Below are 19742 nucleotides of genomic sequence, written 5' to 3'. Positions count from 1 at the left end.
GGGAAAGGTGCTAGGTAGACTAGTAAATAACACACTATCAAATATGCCTGTTTAGCTGATATTAGGGAAGAAAGCCCAGGGCCAGCAGCACTGCAGCAGGGTGTTTCTCCAAGCAACCAGGAGGATGACCGCTGCAGGAAGCATGAACAGAGGAGTGCAGCAAAGGTGAGACAGATGCTGGTGGTAGGTGAGTCGGGTTTGGCATATTGTGGATTGGATAGACAGATCGTTGGGTGGGGCTGGGGAAGACCCGGCGGTCATGGTACACATTGGTACCAATCACCAAAAAATGAAACTGACTTTCGTATATATATGAAAATCCAAAAGACTTTATTATAAATATATATGAACAATACATACGTGCATAATAAAAGAAGGCAGCACAAGGCAGGACACACAGATGAGGAGCAGGACCCAAGGAGAGGCCGGGAGATCAGTGCACAAAAATAACAACATGGAAAAAAGAATGCTAGCTAAAAAAGCGTATCTCAAAACCTCATGACAGCAACGCCCCAAACAAAGTGCAAAGGAGGCAATTGTAGAGATTGAGGTTAGAGTACATGGACAAGATTAAACATACCCTGAGTGGTGCAAAGATCTCTCGGCCGACTCCTGACCTAATGCCGTTTCGCCAGTAAACCTGGCTTCTTCCGGGGACATATCCCCGGAAGAAGCCAGGCTTACTGGCGAAACGGCGTTGGGTCAGGAGTCGGCTGAGAGATCTTTGCATCTGTGCTTTAACTGCAGACTGCCAGCTTTAATTTGAGGGTATTTACATCCAAATCAGGTGAACGGAGTAGGAATTACAACAGTTTGCATATGTGCCTCCCGCTTGTTAAGGGACCAAAAGTAATGGGACATAATAATAATAATCATAAATCAAACTTTCGCTTTTTAATACTTGGTTGCAAATCCTTTGCAGTCAATTACAGCCTGAAATCAGGAACGCATAGACATCACCAGACGCTGGGTTTCTTCCCTGGTGATGCCCTGCCAGGCCTCTACTGCAACTGTCTTCAGTTCCTGCTTGTTCTTGGGGCATTTTCCCTTCAGTTTTGTCTTCAGCAACTGAAATGCATGCTGAATCTGATTCAGGTCAGGTGATTGACTTGGCCATTGCATAACATTTTACTTCTTTCCTTTAAAAAACTCTTTGGTTGCTTTTGCAGTATGCTTTGGGTCATTGTCCATCTGCACTGTGAAGCGCTGTCCAATGAGTTCTGAAGCATTTGACTAAATATGAGCACATAATATTGCCCGAAACACTTCAGAATTCATCCTGCTGCTTTTGTCAGCAGTCACATCGTCAATAAATACAAGAGAACCAGTTCCATTGGCAGCCATACATGCCCACGCCATGACACTACCACCACCATGCTTCACTGATGAGGTGGTATGCTTAGGATCATGAGCAGTTCCTTTCCTTCTCCATACTCTTCTCTTCCCATCAGTCTGGTACAAGTTGATCTTGGTCTCATCTGTTCATAGGATGTTGTTCCAGAACTGGGAAGGCTTTTTTAGATGTCGTTTGGCAAACTCTAATCTGGCCTTCCTGTTTCTGAAGCTCACCAATGGTTTCCATCTTGTGTTGAACCCTCTGTATTCACTCTGGTGAAGTCTTCTCTTGATTGTTGACTTTGACACACATACACCTACCTCCTGGAGAGTGTTCTTGATCTGGCCAACTGTTGTGAAGGGTGTTTTCTTTACCAGGGAAATAATTCTTCGGTCATCCACCACAGTTGTTTTCTGTGGTCTTCCGGGTCTTTTGGTGTTGCGGAGCTCACCGGTACGTTCCTTCTTTTTAAGAATGTTCCAAACTGTTGTTTTGGCCACGCCTAATGTTTTTGATATCTCTCTGATGGGTTTGTTTTGTTTTTCAGCCTAATGATGGCTTGCTTCTATGATAGTGACAGCTCTTTGGATCTCATCTTGAGAGTTGACAGCAACAGATTCCAAATGCAAATAGCACACTTGAAATGAACTCTGGACCTTTTATCTGCTCATTGTAATTGGGATAATGAGGGAATAACACACACCTGGCCATAGAACAGCTGAGAAGCCAATTGTCCCATTACTTTTGGTCCCTTAACAAGTGGGAGGCACATATGCACACTGTTGTCATTCCTACACCGTTCACCTGATTTAATACCCTTAAATACCCTCAAATTAAAGCTGACAGTCTGCATCAAAGCACATCTTGTTTGTTTCCTTTCAAAACCATTGTGGTGGTGTATAGAGCCAAAAATGTTAGAATCGTGTCGATGTCCCAATATTTATGGACCTGACTGTAAATGGGTGAGCTTCAAATCCACAATGGGCAATTACACTGCAAAATGTATTCCTGTATGTAACAAGTATAAATGGCTAAAATTAATCCCCACATGGCTTACAGCTACTGTAAAAAGGGTGATAAATGACAAAAAAAAAATGCATTTAAAAAATACAATCCTGAGGGGGTCAGCTGTAGCCTTTGAAATTCACAAAGGGTTTAATAAAATCTGTAAAAAATACAAAATGAACAGCAGGTGGCAAAAGAGAGCAAAACAAGTTCCCCAAAATTCTTTAAATATATAAAAGCTCAAAAAACCAAGGTCAGAGCAGTAAGCTTAACTTCTGTTCTGGGAAATATGTTTAAAGGACTCTTAAGAGACTATATACAGGAGTATGTGACTGTAAATAATATCATAAGTGGTAACCAGCATGCAGTGGCGTACACACAATCCATGGGGCCCCGATGCGAAACTGATCCAAGGGGCCCCCTCCCCTTGGCCCCTCCCAACCTGCCTTCACCCCATCCACCCCCACTACCTCCCCCCTACCAGTGGTGTAACTATAGTGTTATGGGCCACAGTGAAAACATTTTTAGCTAAGGGCTCTTTCCATGCGGCTAATCCGCTGTGTGAAGGAGTGCCAAGCCCCATTCTGGACAGCAGAGACACGGAGCAGTAACATGATTGACTGTAATCTTTTTACTACAAAATCACGGTGACAACTTTATCTCACTGTGATTTTGTAGTAAAAAGATCAGAGAGGCACGGAGCATTATCAATCATGTTAATGCTCCGTGTCTCTGCTGTCCAGAACGGGGCTTGGCTCTCTTTCACGCAGCAGATTCCACGCACGGGATCCGCTCGTGTGAAAGAGCCCTAAGCCCAATGCATGGCTACACTCAGTCCTAATAAAATCTGGTCCTACCTCATCCAGGGTGTCGCTGGCGTCGGCGTGATGTCCACTGGATCCAGAACAAGGTCCCTGTGGTGAGAAAAAATGAATAATCACATAAGGAAGGGATGGTGACTGCCCCTGTGAAATCACCAGCGCTGTGCTGGCCTGTAAGACTGAGCAATGCCAATGTATAGCAGGGTAATCTAGGACATTTCCCCTAAGTGCAACCACACAGTACTAATGCCCACCTTGTGGCCCCTCACAGTAGTTATGCCCACCTTTGTTCCTGTCACAGTAGTTATGCCCAGATATGTGCCCCCTCACAGTAGTAATGCCAGATTGTGTCCCCTCGCAGTAGTAATGCCCAGTTATGTGCCCCCTCACAGTAGTAATGCCAAATATGTGCCCCCTCACAGTAGTAATGCCCAGATTGTGTCCCCTCACAGTAGTAATGCCAGATTATGTGCCCCCTCACAGTATTAATGCCAGATTATGTGCCCCTCACAGTTGTTATGGCAGATTATGTGCCCCTTCACAGTATTTATACCCAGTTATGTGCCCCCTCAAAGAAGATATGCCCAGATATGTGCCCCCTCAGAGTGGTTATGCCAGATGATGTGTCCCCTCACAGTAGTTATGGCAGATTATGTGCCCATTCACAGTATTTATGCCCAGTTATATTCCCCCTCAAAGTAGATATGCCCACATATGTGCCCCTTACAGTGGTTATGCCAGATTATGTGCTCCCTCGCAGTAGTTATGCCTTGATATGTGCCCCCTCATAGTTATGCCTTCATATGTGCCCCCCCTCACAGTAGTTATGCCAGATAAGGTGCCCCTCAAATTAGTCATAGCAGATTAGGTGCCCCTCAGTAGAGATGCCCACTTTTGTGCCCCCTCACCTCACTCTAGTTGTGCCCATCAAACACCCCCCCCCCCCCGCCCCCCAGTCTGCAGCATTAGAAAAAATAAATAAATACTTACCTTCTTCCCTGATGACAGGAGGCAGATTCCCGGGCTTTCAGCTCTTCTCCCACAGCCAGCAGCGCTATGTAGAGCCAGCAGGGGAGCTCCTGAGCTATGAAGATCAGTGAAGCAGGGAGCAGAGAGGTTTCCCTGCTTCACTATGGAAAAGGAACTGCACGGCCGTGTGAGTGAGTGAGTGCGTGCTCCCCCACCTTGACCCTCCGCCCCCCATATTATACATGTAATGGAGGCATGGAGCTCTCTGATGGGGCCCGAAATTGCCACTGTACTTCATGCTGGGCCCCAACAGAGCACTCCATTACATGTGAGTACAGCGGGGCCCATGCCAGCGGCCTGGAGTGCCGGGCACGGTCGCAACAGCGACCCCTGCGACCCCTGTATGTACGCCAGTGCCAGCATGGGTTTACCAAGAACAGAAGTTGTCATATTAATCTGATTTGTTTCTATGAGTATGTGAGTAGTAGCCTGGACAGAGGGGCAGCTGTGGATGTAGTGTTCTTGGATTTTGCAAAGGCTTTTGATACTGTCCCTTATAGACGCTTAATAGGTAAAGTAAGGTCTATAGGCTTAGAAAAGGTAGTATGTAATTGGGCTGGGGGAGTGACTTGTAGAGAAGGATTTGAGTGTCCTTGTAGATCATAGATTAAATTACAGTATACAATGTCAATCAGCTGCTTCTAAGGCCACCAGGATATTGTCATGCGTTAAACAAGGCATGGACTCGTGGGACAGAAATGTAATATTACCACTTTACAAAGCTTTGGTGCGGCCTCATCTGGAATATGCTGTTCAGTTCTGGGCACCAGTCCATAGAAAGGATGCTCTGGAGCACGAAAGGGGGCACATGATTAACCTAGACAAACATTCAAATAGGCCATATAAAAAATATGGTGAAAAACTGTTCCATGTAAAACCCCCCTCCTCCGTTTGGAAAAGAAAAATTTCAGCCTCCAGAGGCGTCTATGCTTCTTTACTGTAGGAACTGTGAATCTGTGGAATAGACTTCCTCAGGAAGTGGTCACAGCAGGAACAGTGGACAGTTTTAAAAAGAGCTTAGATGAGTTCTTAACCCCTTAAGGACCGGGCTCATTTTCACCTTAAAGGGGTTGTCCAAGTAATGAAAAAAAATAATATAGCACTGAAAATCTGATATATAAGTAAGCTAAGCAAGTTTTATGCAAAAAAAAAATATATATATATATATTTCCTCATTTCCCTGGTTCTTTTCTGGCCCTTTGTTTACATGATGTCTCTACAGGCTTGTAAACGACCTTTATCAGAGCAGGGAGAGAAGCTGACATCACAGGTCATGTGACCCTCAGTGAAATCTGAGAAACCAGCCACTGGAGATAAAGTGAGTGAATTGGAAAGCTGTTACATTTGCTTAGTTAGGAACATAGAAAGAACAAAAAAATAACTTGGATAACCCCTTATTAGGACCAGACCATTTTTTGCAAATCTGACCAGCGTCACTTTTTTAAAACGCTTTTACTTATCCAGGCCATTCTTAGATAGTTTTTTCGTCATATATTGTACTTCATGACACTGGTAAAATGGAGTAAAAAAAAAAATATTTTTTATTTATAAAAAAATACAAAATTTACCAAAAATTTGGAAACATTTGCAAATTTCCAAGTTTCAATTTCTCTAACTTTATAATACATAGTGATACCTCCAAAAATAGTTATTAATTTACATTCCTCATATGTCTACTTCATGTTTGGATCATTTTGGGAATGCCATTTTATTTTTTGGGGACGTTACAAGGCTTAGAAGTTTAGAAGCAAATCTTGAAATTTTTCAGAAAATTTCCAAAACCCACGTTTTAAGGACCAGTTCAGATCTGAAGTTACTTTATGAGGCTTACATAATAGAAACCACCTATAAATGACCCCATTTTAGAAACTACACCCCTCAAGCTATTAAAAACAGATTTTACAAACGTTGTTAACCCTTACTTAATGGAAAATGGAGATGAAATTTCAGAATTTCACTTTTTTGGCAGATTTCCATTTTAATATTTTTTTTTCCGCTAACAAATCAAGGATTATCAGCCAAACTAAACTCAATATTTATTGCCCTGATTCTGTAGTTTACAGAAACACCCCATATCTGGTCGTAAATTGCTTTACGGGCACACGGCAGGGAGCAAAAGGAAAGGAACACCATATGGTTTTTGGAGGGCAGATTTCACTGGGATAATTTTAACTTGCCATGTCACATTTGAAGACCCCCTGATGCACCCCTAGAGTAGAAAGGAAAGGTTGCAGTTCTGTTGGCACTATTTTAGGGTACAGATGATTTTTGGTTGCTCTGTATTACACTTTTTGTGATGCAAGGTAACAAAAAAATTGCTGTTTTGGCACTGTTTTTATTTTTTGTTACTTACATAGTTCATCTGGCAAGTTAGATCATGTGGTATTTTTATAGAGCAGGTTGTTACGGACCCGACAATACCAAATATGACAACTTTTTTAGTTGTTTGTTTCAGTTTTATATAATAAAGCATCTTTAACCCAAAAAAATGTTGTGTCTCCATATCCTGAAAGCCATAGTTTATTTTTATTTTTTGGGCGACTGTCTTATGTAGGAGCTAATTTTTTCCGGTATGACGGTTTGATTGGTACTATTTTAGGGTGCATATGACTTTTTGATCGCTTGCTATTACACTTTTTGTGATGTAAGGTGACAAAAAAGTAGCTTTTATGATGCCGCGGTGATACCTAATATGTCAACTTTTTTTTATTTACACTAATATCATTTTTGAAACAAAAAAAAATATCATGTTTTAGTGTATTAATAGTCTGTGAGCCATATGTTTTTTTTTTGGGGGGGGCGATTGTCCTATGTAGGGGCAAATTTTTTGCGGGATGAGGTGACGGTTAGATTGGTACCATTTTGGGGGGCATGCGCCTTTTTGATCGCTTAGTGTTGCAGTTTTAGTGATGTAAGGTGACAAAAATTGCTTTTTTTTTTACACAGTTTTTATTTAAAAATTTTTATGATGTCTATCGGACGGGGTGAATCATGTGATATATTTATAGAGCCGGATGTTACGGATGCGGCAATATCTAATATGTGGGTTTTTTCTTTTCTTTCTTTTATTATAAAATTAGGGGAAAGGGGCGTTTTTTCTTTTTTTAACTTGAAACATTTTCTTTTAATTGAAAACAGTTTTTTTTACTTTATTTCTGTCCCACTCTGGGATTTTACTTTTGGGGGTCTGATCCTCTCTGCAATGCATTACAATACATCTGTATTGTAATGCATTGCCTGTTAGTGTATTACACTGAGTCATACACTAACAGGTTGCCTAGGAGACCAAGCCTGAGGCTGGATCTCCTCTCCCGTAGAAGGCTGGTCCTGATGCCGTGCAGGGCATTGGGCAGCCTCTGCACCGCATCGGGCTGCCTTGTCACGCATCGGGTCCCTGCCACAGCAGCGTGGGGACTCGAGCAGGCACCCCGTTCCGATCACCACCCGCCGCGCGGCAGTGATTGGAAATACACAGGCCCTGTGTCCTTAAGGACTTGAACATCAGGGCGTACAGGTGTCCGTAACAGGTTAAAAGTAAATGACATTAATGCTTATGAAAATGTCTTGAAATCTCGGTTTCACTCCACTTTTTCTGAAATATGCGTCCCCACCTATACGTTGGTTGACCTTGATGGACTTACTGGTTAGCTGAATGTAATGCCTTAGACCCAGCTCAGGTAGAGGGGTTCTGTTTCTCATTGACGAGACACAAAATAAGTCTCCCTTCACTGATATCTTCCTTCAATAAGGAATCGGAGGAATCTCCTCCAGCCTACCCTGCTCTGTACTGATGAGGGGCAAGATCCCGAAATGGTGCTATCTATAGATGGGTTTCTGGTTTAGCTGAGCTAATTTGCACTTTCCCCGAAAAAAAAAAGTTAACTCAAACCTAAATTGCGACATTTGAACTAAACCTAAAACGTGTCATCCACCAAATATTTCTTAAAAGGATTTGAGCTGTGAGGCTGCATAATGAGGGCAGTATTTTCTGTCTGTCCACTCCACTGTCATAACACTTACATTGCCAAAAAGGAATTAGAAAATGTTTTAGCATACATTTGCTTTGACCATTCACACCACTTTTATGAATAGAAGACGTCCGCAATGTTTTATTACAGTTTACTTCGGCTCTTGGAGAAATGACTCTTTGATTATGACTTAAGGTGGAAACATGTTGATAAGTTATAACATTTTGTGTACAGTGCACCTCTGTAGTCTGTATATTACTTCAGGTTTTGCCTTCCACCCGTGTTTATGACAGCGCTTAACACTTTGAACTATGGGATATTTTATCTGCAGTAATGGATGATAATGTACTTCCAACAACGCAGCCATCTTCTCTGAATACATTACACTTCTTGCTTGCAATGAATTCAGATACTTTAGGTGACTGGGAGTATTTTATGGATTTATTGTGGTAGGAACTGAATTAGTAAGTGCGTGAATAGAGATGAGGTTGGGTAATTACTTGTGTAGCCTGTTGACGGCAGATGATATATAGAAATTGACTGCCGGAATCACGTGACTACTAAAATGGTCATAAAATAGAGGAATAAAAAAGACAAAAGTTTTGTCTTGAAATCGTCGAACATTTTCAATCAGCCAATTTAAAGGAGTTGTCTGGTCGTTTAATGTTGCTGGCCTATCCTCAGGATAGGTCATTAATATCTGATCTGTGGGAGCCCGACTCCTGGCACCACCACCACCACCAATCAGCTTTTTAAAAAAACACACGGCGCTCCAGTGAGCGCTGCGGCCTCTTCACAGCATATCAAGCACCTCTCCCATCCATCGTATAGCGACTGTGGTATTGCAGCCCAGGCCCATTCTCTTGAATGGAACTGAAATGCTTCTTCAAACAGCAGATGGGTGGGGATACCAGGAGTCAGACCCTCACCGATCAGATATCGTGGATAGGACGTCAATATTAAACACTCGGAAACCTGCGATGATGTCACCATCATGTGACCAGTGCAGGAGAGGAAGGCAGTGAAGAGGAAAATTGTGGGGAAGAAGCTGTGGTGAGGTCTGTACATGAGGAGAGGTAAGTAAAGGGAAAGGGAGAGGCAGAGCAATGCTGGGAGTTGTGGTTATTTAACTGGGACTGTATGTTAGGGCTGAAGGGAGGGCTGATATTTACATGGGACTGACTGTTGAGGGGGTGATGTTATTTACATGAGGCTGCCTGTTGGAGGTGGCTGGGGCAGGGTGATATTTACATGGGACTGTGTGTTGAAGGAGACTGTGGGAGGGGGTGAGGTTATTTACATGAGACTGAATGTTGATGGTAGCTGTGGAAGGGAGTGATGTTATTTACATAGGACCGTATGTTACATGGCGGCTGTGGGAGGGAGTGATCTTATTTACATGGGAATTACTATTAGTGGGACTATGAGGAGCACTATTACTGTTGGGGCACTATTATTTGTTCAGTATTTAGGGGTATTGGGGAGCACAGCGAGCAGCAGGATAACACTGTGGGACTCAAGGTTGGGGGATGAGGATAAAAATGTGAGGAAGCTAAGATGTTTATATGTCACACTCTGCAGAGACGAGGCGGCTGAGAGAAGACCAAATAGAGAAAATGATGACAGAGAAGATCTACATCGGAGGAGACGTCACCTGGAGGCCCTTGATGTGACAGGTATGTGCTGCTGTATAGCAAGTACAGCAAAATGCGGTGTGTGGGGGGAGGGGGCTGTTGAGTGTCAACTTAGAGAATTAGGCCATATTCATTGGGGCTTGGGCCCCGGATTATTTGAGACCCTAGCAACCCCTTTCAATAAGCCCAGGCCCGGTGCTATAATAAGGCAGACCAAGCGGCTGCCTTAGGGCGCTGAGAAGGGGGGGGCGGAAAAATGAAACTTTTTTTTCATTACTCACTTGCATGCCGCCGGCCTCCTGCGACTGTTCTCCTCTCTGTGGTGGTCCTCATATCTTCTCTCTGGGCTCCCGAGTCCTGACAAGTTGTGTGAGGACCTTTCCCACTCTGCTAATCAGTGGCCACAGCTGTGTCACGTGTCAGGGCAGTGATTTCCCACTGAGCCAATAACTGGTCTGACACATGACACAGCTGCAGCCACTGATTGGCTGAGTGGGAAAGGTCCTCAAAGTTTTGTTGGGAGCACAGAGAGAAGATACCAGGACCACACAGAGGAGAAGGGGAGCTGCTGCAGACAGGTGAGGAGCATAATGTTTATTTTTACACAACATTAATAGAAGGGGTGATGTGACATGGAGGGGGATGAGAAATGTGACATGGAGGGGGTTGAAATGTGACATGGAGGGGGTTGAAATGTGACATGGAGGGGGAGAAATGCGACATGGGGGGGTGATGTGACATGGAGGGGGAGAAATGTGACATAGGGGGTGATTTGACATGGAGGGGGAGAAATGTGACATGGAGGGGGAGAAATGTCACATTTCTCCCCCTCCATGTCACATAACCCCCCTATGTCACATGTCTCCCCCCTCCATGTCACATTTCAACCCCCTCCATGTCACATTTCTCAACCCCCTCCATGTCACATTTCTCAACCCCCTCCATGTCACATTTCAACCCCCTCCATGTCACATTTCAACCCCCTCCATGTCACATTTATCAACCCCCTCCATGTCACATTTCTCATTCTCCTCCATGTCACATTTCTCATTCTCCTCCATGTCACATTTCTCATTCCCCTCCATGTCACATTTCTCATTCCCCTCCATGTCACATTTCTCATTCCCCTCCATGTCACATTTCTCATCCCCCTCCATGTCACATCACGCCCACCGAGTTGTGGGGGGGGGTCAAAATGTAGCTTTGCTTGTGTGTGCAAAAATCCTTGCACCGGCCCTGAATAAGCCTGTCTAGGGCAGTGTTTCCCAACCAGTGTGCCGACAGCTGTTGCAAAACTACAACTCCCAGCACGCCTTGACAGCCTTTGGCTGTGCGGGCATGCTGGGAGTTGTAGTTTTGCAACAGCTGGAGGCACACTGGTTGGGAAACACTGGTCTAGGGCATATGGATGTAATATGGATGCTGCAAACATTATTCTTCTAGAGGTCTCCAGATCTGGACCCATGATTGAGCTCTCAAGTTCTTGTCTGTGAGGGTCCATTCACACGTCCGCATCCGTTCTGCAATTTTGCGAAACGGGTGCAGACCCATTCATTTTCAATGGGGCCGCAAAAGATGCGGACAGCACACAGCGTGCTGACCACATCTGCACTTCCGTTCCCCGGCCCCGCAAAAAAATTGAACATGTCATGTTCTTGTCCGCAGACATAGACAAGAAAAGGCATCTCTATTATAGTGCTGGCCATATGCGGTCCGCAAAATGCCAAACGCACATGGCCAGTGTCCATGTTTTGCGTATCCATAATTTGCGAACCGCAAAACAGTTGCGGACGTGTGAATGGACCCTTAAAGGTAAGCTAATTCAACTGCTGATTTATATAGTTACATTAGAGCATGCATAATGATACATACGATATGAACAAAAGTATTTTGACTCCTACGCATTACACCACAGAAACTTTCATAACACTCCATTCTTTATCCATGGAGATGGTTCCTCCTTTGCAGCTAACACTACTGAGAAGGCTTCTCTACAAGATTTTAGATTGTGTTTGTGGGAATTTTGACCCATTCACCCAGAAGAGCATTTGTGAGATCAGACACAGTTCATTCCAAAGGTGAGGCTGAGGTCAGGGCTCTGTGCGGCCAGTCAAGTTCTTCCACACCAAACCCACCCAACCATGTCTTTATGGATTATGCTTTGGACACTGGGGCACAGTCATGCTGGAACAGAAAAGGCTTTTCCCTAAGGCCCACGCGGGTGCAACGCGTGATACAAGCTCATTGCACCCGCACTGAATACGCACCCATTCATCACTTGTGCGTTGCGTGAAAATCACAGCACGTTCTATATTCTTGCTTTTTTCACACAACGCTGGCCCCATAGAAGTGAATAGGGCTGGGTGAAAATCGCATTTTGCGTTTTTCACAGATGGTTGCTTAGGGATGTTTGTAAACATTCCGTATTCTATCACGCGCGTGAAAAACGCATCAATGCAATGAACGCAATCGCAGGCAAAACTGAATGAACTTGCTTGCGAAATCGCGCATTTTTCACTGAACTCATCCGGACCTAATCTGCTCACGCTCGTCTGCAAGGGGCCTAACTGTTCACACAAAATTGGAAGTATGCAATTGTCCAAGATGTCTTGGTACGCTGAAGCATTAAAATTTGACTGAGTTTTCCAAAAACTTTTGATATGTCAGCGTTAAATTAAAGATTTTGCTTGGTGACGATCTGAGTGGTAGCTACTGTTCCCTCTAAGCTGTGTTCTCTAGAACTGAAAAAGTAAAAAAAATTCCAAGCGGCAGCTGGTAAAACTGTTATTGGGCTTGTTAATCTTTTTCTTTTAACCATCTCCTTTCCAGAGCACACAGCTTAGACTTAGAGTGAACACTGGTGGCAGCTTCTTTCCCCCACGAGAGCTAGAACGAGGTGATAAAAGGGCACCTAGAGCACTCTCTCTTCTTGCTGCAGGAGATAGAATTAAGCTGTTTCCTGCAGACAGAAGAGTGAGCTTGCTATGTGAATGCTTTTCTCACCTTGTTCTAATTATTGGTCAGGGTCTCAGGACTTAGACCCCCACCAATCAAAATCTTTGATGTTGCTATGACATCAAAAGTTTTTTGAAAGTTTAGGGGCACTTTAAGATTTCCCTTCACTGAAACAAAAGAGCCTAGGTCAGGTCCTGTCCCGAAAAGCAACCCAACTGAATTCTCCATCCTTCACCAAACTTTACTGTTAGCTCAATGCAGTCAGGTAGGTATCGTATTATTAACTGATGGGGAGACTCAAGTAGGAGTCAGCAAAGCCTCCTCCCAGTCCTCCGCTGTAAGTGTAGGTATGGAGGCTTTCCACCTCAAGGGGCTGAAGTAACATACGGCCTCCCAATAAATGTGTATATTGCACAGATATAATCCCCCTGGGATCTCAACACGCCTATCAAGGGATATTTGGAGATGCTGCGGCCCGCACCACGGAACTGGGCTCCGAAGGCATGTCTCAATTGGAGATGGCGGTAAAAGAGAGTGTGAGGTATCCCAAACCTCTCCCAGATCTGCTGAAAGGAGCGCAGTACTCCTCCCTCGTAAAGGTACTCCATGGAGGTAACCCCGCTCCGCCTCCAGACAGCAGAGCCCTCCAAGTCTGCCAGGTGTGAAAACATGGGATTATCCCAGAGTGGAGCAGCATCAGGCACATCTTTATATGAATTCACTTTGGCAGCTTTTCATACTTGGTTGGCCAATTTGTGAATAGGGAGTAGCCTCCCAGTTACTAAACCTGGAGACTCTAACCCAGGGGTCGGGGAGCCGCATGCGGCTCTTTCAAACCTTTGCCGCGGCTCCGCTCCGGTCTGAGACTCCGCTGGCCGCCTGTCACTTAGTTGTCCCCTGGGTCCGGGCCTCACTGTAGGGCACTGCAGTGAGTCAGTGACGACGTCCTCCTCCGCGCAGGAGAACGTCTTACGTCACTGAAGGGGCGGCCCTCCGCTGCTGGCGCCACAGAGGCATAGCGGTACCCAGTCTGGGCAGCATGGCGGCCAGCGGGTAAGGGAGCGGGTGCCAAAATGAAGGAGTGGGTCGGGACCGGGGTATCATGAGGGGCTTGGGGACTCGGGGGGAGAGTTTTTCATGAGTGGCTGTGGGGGTAAATTGGTAAATGTATGGCCGGCCCAGGATCTTGTAGTAGGGTCCAGACCTGCTCAGGGGGATCAGGGGGGTTTAAATTGAACCCCCCTGATCCACCTGTGGTATTTTCATTGAGATTCTTCCCCCCCCCCCCCTCTAATCAGGGCATAAATGGATCAGGGGAGAATTAAATTGGCTGGGGGGGGGATTACAATCAGAGTGCCTCCAGCTGTTGCAAAACTACAACTTCCCAGCATGCCCGAACAGCCTTTGGCTATCCGGGCATGCTGGGAGTTGTAGCTTTGCAACAGCTAAAGAGCCCCAGGGTAGGGGGAAGTGCTCTGTTTCCCAATCAGGGTGCCTCCAGCTGTTGCAGCTGCCCTTTTGCCCTACATTAAAGACAGGCCTGAGTAGGACCCTCATCATCCACCAGCAACACCCTCCCCCCAGCAGTAGCACCCCCATCATCCACCAGCAAATCCTGCTGATGGATTATGAGGGGTGCTATTACCACATGGAGGGTGTTTCTGGTGGATGATGAGGGTCCTACTGCTGGATGGTGCTGATGACAGGGATGCTACTGCTGGGGGGGGGGGAATGTTGCTGGTGGCATCCCATCATCCACCAGCAACACCCCCATCATCCGTCAGCTGATAATTTCCCCTACCTATGCACCCAACATAATCCACCAGCGAGAGCTGGTGGATTATGTTGGGTGCATAGGTAGGGGAAATGATTACATTTTATATGTGGGGCACAGGATGGGGCATTATTACTTTATGTGAGGAGGGCAGAGTATTTAGCAAATTTTGCTATGGGGCCCTCTGATTTCTAATTACGTCCCTGTTTTGGACCCCTGTAGACCAGCCATGGATAAAGGCAAGAAAAGAAAAATTTCTGAAGAGTGTTTAATGATACATGGACAGAATCATTTGCATTCTCTACTGACAGGACTGGTTTACCAGTATGCTTAATATGTGGTGAGAAATTTGCAAACAACAAAAAAATCAAATATTGCAAGACATTTCCAGAATAAACACACAGCCTTTGCTGAAAAATATCCAGATGGAGATGAGAGACGAAAAGCCGTTGCAGAACTTATGAGGAAGGTTGATAGGAGCAAAAATAGTTTCAAGAAGTGGGTGAAGTCTGCAAATTCCACAACATATGCTAGTTTTGTAGCCGCTCAGGAAATAGTCAAGCACGGGAAGCCGTTCACAGATGGAGAGTATATAAAAGAAGCATTCATTAAGATTTCGGAACATCTATACATGGACTTCAAAAACAAGAATGAAATTGTGCAGAAAATCAAAGACATGCCTCTCTCTGCGAAGACTGTTAAAGACAGAACCCTAAAAATGGCAGAAAACATTAGCAAACAGCAAATTCAAGACATTAATTCAGCTGTGGCGTACTCCATCGCCTGTGATGAGTCCAAAGATAAAGGTGATATTGAACAAATAGCGCTGTTCTTGCGATATGTGAACTCTTTTGGGCCACAGGAAGAACTGATTGAGCTGATACCACTAAAAGACCAAACAAGGGGTGAGGATATCTGTAAGGCTGTCCTGGACTTTTTAAGTGCTAAAAAAATAAACACCAACCACCTGGTCTCAGTGGCTACTGATGGGGCACCGAGCATGAGAGGAGCACAGAAGGGCTTTGTGGCTCTACTGCAGAAGGCGCTGGGTAGAACGCTGCTGTCATTTCATTGCATCCTGCACCAAGAGGCATTGTGTGCTCAAACATTTCCCCCCGAATGCACAAAAGTGATGGATGTGGTCATTCAGATTGTTAATAAGATAATGGCAAAGGGTTTAAACCACCGCCAGTTTCGTTTGCTATTGGATGAGGTGGAAAGCACATATTCTGACCTCCTGCTCCACAACAAGGTCCGGTGGCTGTCCAGAGGCGAGGTGCTAAAACGCTTTGTCACATGTTTGGAAGAAGTAAAAACCTTCCTGGCCAGCAAAGAGCTCACCTTTGCTGAGCTGGAACAGCCAGAGTGGCTGGAAAAATTACATTTTATGGTAGACATGACAGCCCATCTAAACACGCTAAATACAACCCTTCAGGGGAAAGGAGGCACAGCCCTGCACATGCTGGAGGAGGTTTTGGCATTCGAGTCAAAGATTTCCAGAGAGGTACACTGTCTCACTTTCCCACTTTGAGAGAGTTCAAACAAAGTCATGAAACGATAAATTTGGAATATTTCAAGTCTGCAATCACCGCAATGCAAAGCTCGTTTGGGAAACGATTCTGTGAGTTCAGAGAGGAAAAAACCACATTATCCTTCCCTGTCACTCCCCTGGCGATCGATCCATCCCTATTGAATATGACTGCATTTGCAGGTGTAAGTCAACCTGATCTTGAGATGGAGCTGGCCGATATAGCCGACAAAGATTTATGGGTGTCCAAGTTCAAATGCTTGACCGCTACTCTTGAGGATGTTGCCCGTCAGAAGGCCATTCTGGCTCAGAATCATAAATGGAGTGATATTGAAAACCTTCCCAAACAGGACAAACTTGTATTCGAAGCATGGAATGACATCCCCAACACTTATATAAACATGAAAAAGTATGCATTTGGAGTCCTGTCGATCTTCGGTTCCACATATGTATGTGAGCAGGTCTTCTCCAACATGAACTATATTAAAAACAAACATCGATCACGCCTCACAGATGACAGCTTGCAAGCCTGTGTGAAAATGAAGGTGATGTCTTACAGCCCTGATGTGCAGACACTGAGCACTGAGGTTCAGGAGCAAAAGTCCCATTAACCAGGTAAATTAAATATTTTAATTAGCTATTAATTTGCAAAAATATATTTTACATTGTTAAGTGAAAGTCCTTTTTTTCTTCAGATTGACAGCTGACTGCACGATCCTGTATATATAGCATTAAGGTAAGAAACAATATATGCAGTGTTATATTTGTTTTAAATGTCACAATGGTTTTGCGGCTCCCAGTTTTTTTTTTCCTTCGGAAACGGGTCCAAGTGGCTCTTTTTGTCTTAAAGGTTGCAGACCCCTGCTCTAACCCCAGCCATAAGGTGGTCAAGTGGAGGTATTCTTTCAACCAATACTCTGGTCTCCTGTGCTACCCATGAAGTTATATACTTCAACTGACCAGCAATGTAATACAAGAAAAAGTCAGGCAAGGCAGCCCTCCCTTGAAGCTTAGATCTTTGTAGTACACTAAGGGAAAGCTTCCTTCTAGCCCTACCCCAAACAAAAGCAGCAGTTAATGAGTGCAAGCGGTGGAAGAAAGCTCTGGGTACGGTTGCACATGCATGCGCCAGGATTTAAAGACCCTTCGGAAGTAGTATCATCTTGACTAAGTTTAATCTTCCCATTACTGATAGCGGCAGGGACTTCTAAGTTTTAAACTTATCCTTAAACAGTAGCTCTAAGGGGTCTATATTCCTAGCCAGTGACGTGGAGGGATCCCTGTTGATTACAATACCTAGGTATTTGAAATTGTCCACCACAGGCAAATTGTGAAACCAATAGTAGATTCTGCTGTAGATTTCATAATAGTAGATTTCATCCAGTTTATGTGTAAGCCCGAGTAAGTGCCAAACTTCTCTATCACGGCTATCACACCAGGGAGAGTGCGCTCAGGCTCAGCTATAAATAGGAGAAGATCATCAGCATATAGGCCTATTTTTTCTTCTCTACTCCCCCGAGATACCCCCAAGTAGGACTTATCCTGTCTAATCCTGAAGGCCAGATGTTCTATCACCACCGCGAATAACAGTGGGGGTAGGGGGCAACCCTGCCTGGTGCCTCTGTGGAGCATAAAGGAAACAGTTTGCGTTCCGTTAACAAGTATATTAGCTGTAGGTCTCTGATATAAGATTTCAACCCATCTCACAAACATAGGTCCAAAACCGAAGTCTTCCAAGATCTGCAGCAGGAAGGGCCATTCTACAGTGGCAAGGCACCCACATTGCACCTCGCGGTGCTTTGATATACTTGCAGTGTCGGCCAGAGCAACAGAATTAGCACGGTCTAGGGCGCCTAGAGATCCAGTCCTCCGCTTCCTTAGGGTCAGTGAAAAAGACTGACCGGTCGCCGTCTATCACGCAAAGGCACGCTGGGTAGGCCATTGAATACTGCAAATTCAGCTCACGAAGGCGCCTCTTGGCCGAGATGAAGGTGGCCCTTTTTTTTGCAAATCCGCTGAAAAGTCAGGAAACAGTGATACATTCGTGTTGTCATGCGTAATCACCCCCTTGTTCCTTGCTCGGCTAAGTATAAGGTCCCGGTCCTTCCAGTTGAGTAAGCCGGCTAGTAAAGGTCGGGGCGGGGCTCCCGGGGGAGGTGGTCTGGCAGGGACCCTGTGTGCTCTTTCAACTGCATACGCTGTGGAAAATGCGGCATCAGGGGATTGGGCTTTGAACCACTGCTCTAAGAAGTTGGCAGGGTCCCGGCCCTCTGCTCTCTCAGGGATGCATAGGATCCTCACGTTGTTGCGCCGGGTCCTGTTCTCCAGGTCATCACATTTCTGCCGCCACTTCCTGCAGTCTCGAATCAAGTGGTCTGGTAGAGTCCTCTAGAGCTGAGACACGGTCCTCCGTCTATCTCACTCTCTCCCTCAGCTGCTGTACATCCTGCCGCAGCAGTCCCAGGTCTACTCGCACCACTTCAATTTTACAGGTAAGTGAGGACTGGCAGGAGGAAATCGCTGTCAGGAGCTGTTCTGATACCGCTTTCAGGGTCTCCAGCATCCTCAGGTCCACATGCTGTGTGGCTTGACCGCGCGTGACTGCTGCACGTGGAGTGGCGGGAGCTGTGGTGCCATGTTGATTTTCCTGCCGGGCATACTCTAAGTTTGTCAGCCGCGGTTTGCGCCTTGCTGGGGCCCATCTCGTGCTGTCTAGGCTTCCTCCTTCTCCTCTGCACTTGCCACTCAGAGTTTGGAATAGGCAGCTTGGCAGGATTAGTCAGGATTCTGTACAGGGAACGGAGCAGCTCTTAAGTGTGTGCGCTCATGTCGGCAGTTAGCCACTCCCCCCGAAAAATACTTTTTAGCCGAAAAGCGTCACATCTGCCTGTATTTTGTTTGCAGCAATAAAGATTTGTTAGCATCAAAAAGTGAGTGCTGACCCACTTCTACTTGGGTATGTGGGCCTGCAACCCAGGATACGAGCACCACCTTCTTCCAGAGTGCCAACTGATTATTTCTACCAACCACTCAAATGAATGAAGCTGCAATACCAACAGTCTGGGATCAATACTACGCATGTCAAACTTACATGACGCAATATGACTGCACCTTTCCATGACTTGTCCAGGCTGCCGATTTTGCACTGCGTTGCATCTCTAGTGCATAACCTGTACCGTTAACCTTGTGCTTTTGTTTGACTGATTTGAGCATTGGCATGATATAGTGTTGTCACACTCCTGTGTGGCGTGCTTCTACTCGTGCCACATAAAGCCTCCAGCAAACTGAACCCTGTCTGTGTCCCTGGAGATGCCTGCATCCACCATCTACTTCTAGTTTTCAGGTTCCTAAATGTTATACAAATAATAGTTATGGGAAGATGGCATTTCAGACATCAGTAAGATCTGGGGTCACAAGATGTAGATGTAGTAGCAGTAATAACGTGGTTGGGCGCCTGCAGAGCCAAGAGTGTGTCTGAAATTACAACACTCCATTTACTGTCCCTAAGGACGTTCTGCATCCGTTCCATGCATTGCGGACCTCAATTTGGGGTCCCCAATGCACGGGCCATGTCCTTGCGGCAGCTGGGACAGACCGAGACCTATTCAACTTGAATGGGTCAGTGATCCGTCAGCACCGCAAAAAAATTGAACAAGTTCTATTTTTTTGCAGTGCGGAGGCACGGACAGGAA

The sequence above is a fragment of the Bufo gargarizans genome, chromosome 5 (genome assembly GCF_014858855.1).
Source record: "Bufo gargarizans isolate SCDJY-AF-19 chromosome 5, ASM1485885v1, whole genome shotgun sequence".
In the NCBI taxonomy this organism is placed as follows: domain Eukaryota; kingdom Metazoa; phylum Chordata; class Amphibia; order Anura; family Bufonidae; genus Bufo; species Bufo gargarizans.
This window is presented reverse-complemented; position numbering follows the sequence as displayed.